Raw genomic sequence first — 4,672 nt, 5'->3', positions numbered from 1 at the left:
CCGGCCGCCTCAGCCTCCCAAAGTGCTGGGATTACAGGCGTGAGCCACTGCGCCTGGCTATTTAATTTTTTTTCTTTTGAGACAAGAGTCTTACTCTGTCGCCCAGGCCGGAGTGCAGTGGCGCCATCTTGGCTCACTGCAACCTGCACCTCCCAGTTCAAGCCATCCTCCTGCCGCAGCCACTGCACCCAGCTGTAATGTTTAAAACATTCATTCACTGATATACTATCTGCAGGGCAGGATAAACATTTTCTCACCAAGTAATAGTATATTTAAGTTTTTTCTTTTTTTTCTTTTGAGACAGAGTCTTGCTCTGTCACCCGGGCTGGAGTGCAGTGGCGCCATCTTGGCTCACTGCAACTCCGCCTCCCAGTTTCAAACAATTCTTCCGCCTCAGCCTCCCGCGTAGCTGGGATTACAAGCGCACGCTACCACGCCCGGCTAATTTTTGTCTTTTTAGTAGAGACCAGGTTTCGCCATGGTGGCCAAGCTGGTCTCGAATTCCTGAGCTCAGGTGATCTGCCTGCCCCGGCCTCCAAAGTGCTGGGATTACAGGCGCGAGCCACCACGGTCAGCCTAAAGTACTTTTTAAAGGTTATTTTGTCAGATGTTCCAGAAAAGTTTGTTGGTTTGACAGGAAGGAAATAAACTAATTAAAGGCTAGTTCCCTCAGCCAGTTTTCCTCCCACATCTCCAGCCTGACACAGGATATATTTCTATATTTATAATATATGATCAATATATAAGGCAAAAAGCTCTCGTCACGACTGACAATACATGTTGTACCTTTAACAAGCCACAGATGGACTGGAACAAAAGCTATTAGCAGAAAGTTCTCCACCAACCGGAAACTGAAAGAAAACAATACAAAAATAAACCAATCAAAATATAGATGAAGGACGGAGAGCGAGGCGACCAACCGCCTCAGCCCAACTGCCTCAGAATAACGGAAATGCTTCCACAGAAATGCACCTCAGAATAACCGGTACAGGAGGCGGCCGGATTGACCCCACCATTCTCACCAGCAGGGGGAGATCACGAATCAGCGCTTTTTTTTTTTTTTTTTTAGTCAGACTTGAAACCACCAGATGGGGCCAGAAGATCAGAGTAGGTACCTTTCTACTTTTCTTTTTCTCAGGGAATTTCTCTTCTATCTCCAGACCCTGAAAGAAATAAAAGGCATACTAATCACCCCCCCCCCCCCACACACACACACACACACACGCCCCGCCACCCCCACCCCCAATACGATGGAAGTGGCCAGTGCTGCCAAGCACCCCCACCAGTCACGTGGCCTCTGCGCTCCAGTGAGTCATTTATAATTAAAGTGGTAGGCGTTTCATAAGGCTGTGCGTGAATTAAATGAGATAATGCATGTAATACACAGTACCAGGCAAATTCTCAGTCCCCACTCCAGACCCGTAGAATGAGAAACTGAAGCCCTCCAGGTGATTCTGATGCACGCCAAAGTGTGACAATTATTGCTCTAGGAAAGAAGCCTGCCCACTCAGATAGCTAACCAAGTTTTTTGGTCATTTTTACAGATCCCATGGCGCTGTGATTTCTGAATTATGTTTCCTGCCCTAAAAATTCCAAAACCTTGTGTCTTGAGCCCACCTGTGTGCCCAGTATTGTGGTGGATGCAATGAAAAAGAGATAGATAACCTTCTAGGCTTGCAATGTAGGTAATCTAGGAATAGGAAAAGGTAATTAATTCCACAAGGCCAGATTTAGTAAATGTCAGATGAATTATCCTGACAATAAGCAAATGTTCTAGGAAATCAGGGGAAGGAAATTTCATAATTATAAAAGGGAAGAGCCTGACCAGAAATAGCCACTGCCAAGCCAAGCCCACCCCTTAAAATTAGCCGTAAGTCATTTTCTACCACAAGGTTATGGAACAGAACTTTAGCTGCCTAATTAAGCCCCTGCCTATAAAAGAACCTCTAACATACCTAAGACTCCACTTATCTTTAGAAGTTGCCCCCTGAAATTTTTTTATGATAATGTTTATAGACTTTAAAAGTCCTTTATTTTCCCCCCTCCACTCCTCCAATCACTCATAGGAAAGAACAAACATGTACAATGCAGACAAAACACAAATACTTGACAGAAGTAATTATACAGTTCCATTGCCAAGATGTTCAAAATGACTAATTTTTCACTTTAGTGTGGTTGCATGAAGCTGCTCTAAATGTCATTGTGTACTCTCATGGCAGGAAAACAAATCAGGAGAAAAAGAAATGGTGTTCCCAATTATGTTGGTCCACAGTAAATGATGTCTGATAATCATTGGCATCACTGCCCATTTTCTAAATGGTCATTGTGTCATCACATAAAAGGTAGGCTAAATCTGAGGCTGGAAGATACCCAGCAAGACTACCAGACAGACAGTGATTTCATGAAGGCTGATGGTTCACTTCATTTAATTTCCTTTTGCCATTATTCATGATAATTATATTATAAACACAGGTCCCATTTTTATTATCTTCATAGTTTTTTCTAGCCAAATGCAAACCAAGAGTGTATTTAAAGTCTTGATTTGCACTATTATTCACAAGTTTGTGTGAAAGAGAAGATGTTTGGGTAGAATAAACAAGGTTACAAAATAGATGATGGTGCTTAGAAAAAAAAATGATGACCAAGGCTTTTGTGTTTAATATCTCAATATTTGGCTATTAAAGGCAAACCTAAGTGCGGACTATTCACACGCCTTCACACACTAATACAATATATTCCTTACTTTGACTGTTTGAACATCCCTTATCCCTCACCTGCTCTCCACCCCCTCTATTCAGTACAGACCAATTTGAGAGCCTCATGAAGAGAAAAAAGAGGGAGTAAATGTACTGTGACCTATGACTGAGCCAGGTCTGCCTTGATTCTTCCCTTACATTTCACTCATTGGTTTCACATCCAAATGCTGCTCTTACCTGCTCCTGGTTAGCCTCCAGGATGACAGGATTCAGGTTCCCTGGGAGAGTGCTCTGATCATCCATAGTAGTTCTCTCTTTGTCATTTGGGGATTACTAAGACATTTTCCAGGCATGAGTCATGGTTGTTCCTTTCTGGGCTGGAAGACACAGAGTTTTTGTTTTTGTTCTGTTTTGTTTTTAATCTCTTAGAGATATGATTTCTTGTGCTTGGAGAATATGTAAACATTTTCTTCCTTTGCTTCATATTCCACAGAGATGAGCCAGACACAGGAGCTCCAACTTTGTCTTTAATCATCAAAAGTTGCCCCTTGACAAAAGGACGGTATAGGAAAAGCAACAAAGACCCTCTTCATGATCAAACTTTAGTCAGGCTTCTCTGAGCCCACTTCTCAACTAGGCCTCAACTTTGGCCTATAAGAACTGCAACTTTCAGCACAATTTCATCCACCTGCCCCCCAACACATACACCACATACACACACTAAGAGACTTGAACAAACAGCAGCGTAGTTTCTATCAGCTCAAGGCCATTTCCCTAGGATGACAATCTCAGCCCTTTTAAAATGCCTTCCTGAGACAGTTCATGGCTGCCAAAACAATTTACTGTTTGTTCAGGCCAAAACCTGACTACAGGCCCTGACTCCCTTCCTTACAGCATGTACTTTAGAAAACTTGCAATTGTAAATTCTTTCTCTCTTCTTTTAAGATGTATCTTCTACAACCCAGGACTGTCTTCCTCAACAACCTGGAAGCCATCTCTTTGTAATGTAATGATCAAGAAAAAGGGAGAGACATGTCTCCCTGTCTCTATGGGAAGGTAGGAGCTTAGCTTTCTTTTCTTTTCTTTTTTTTATTTTACTTTGTTTATTTAATTTCTTTCTTTATAGTTCTTAATTATGTTTTTCTTTATAAACCTGACATTATGAACATAGGGAACCTAACTTTAATAAGCACCCATTAGCAAACACAGATGCCCCTATACATTGACCAAGCTCACCCCCACTCAATGTCCTTCGGTACTTTTCTTTAGCACACCCTGCCTTTTGTGTCGGTGGAGTTGAGATCTGTTCATCAGAAGTCTCTCTCCTCTACTGCACTGGCCTGAATAAAATCTGTCTTGCTGCCTCTAACAAATTCCAGGCTCTGTTTCTCTTTGACACCATAAACTAACAGGATCAAAATCATATAGCAGAGTTAGAGATGCAATCTCAGGGGCAACAGGAAAAAGAATAAATGGAGGTAGAACCAAGAATATGGAACTCTTTTAGGGGATCATCTCAACTGATTGTTAATTCAGATGCATTTATTTACATGCATGCAGTTTTAAAGTGGAGACGTGGAGAAAAGACAAGGAAAGACAAGATGAGACTTGGGCACAGGGAGAGACATTTGGTTGTGGGATAATATTTCCAAACTGGGGCTAAACTCAGTAAGATGAGATGAAGACATCTCAAAGTGTAACGGATAAATCTCTAACACATACTGTAGCCAATGAACCAGCACTGGCCAAATTGAAAAGATTAAGTGGAGCTTAAGTCTTTTCATGGCCTAAGGAGTCTGTAAAAGACAGACCCTGTCTCAACTAGATCAGCCTTTCTCTGGACAACTTATTTCTCATAGGGAAGGTCAGAGCCTGCTAGACCACTTAGAGCACACAGAATCCTTAGAGCCCTCCAACTTTGTGCTGTCACTGTTCTCTATAGAAACGGTGATGTCATGAAGAGGTAACTCTGGTAC

At 42.1% G+C, this 4,672-nt stretch overlaps 1 protein-coding gene across 2 annotated transcripts in view; it reads right to left on the bottom strand.

Moving 5' to 3' along the window:
• Positions 1 to 962, bottom strand: part of CCNB3 (cyclin B3) — a 99,609-nt gene extending 98,647 nt beyond the window's left edge. The window contains exon 1 of one of the 2 annotated variants that reach the window (XM_032756349.1): positions 787 to 962. The gene's annotated coding sequence lies outside the window, so the exon portion shown is untranslated. The remainder of the gene's footprint in view (positions 1 to 786) is intronic. The other variant, XM_058441561.1, reaches the window with a different exon arrangement.
• Positions 963 to 4,672: the final 3,710 nt, after the last annotated feature.

This window comes from Hylobates moloch, unplaced genomic scaffold (assembly GCF_009828535.3).
Source record: "Hylobates moloch isolate HMO894 unplaced genomic scaffold, HMol_V3 SCAFFOLD_7, whole genome shotgun sequence".
Taxonomy (NCBI): domain Eukaryota; kingdom Metazoa; phylum Chordata; class Mammalia; order Primates; family Hylobatidae; genus Hylobates; species Hylobates moloch.
Note: the sequence above shows the minus strand (reverse complement) of the source record. Positions and strands in the feature narration are given on the sequence as shown.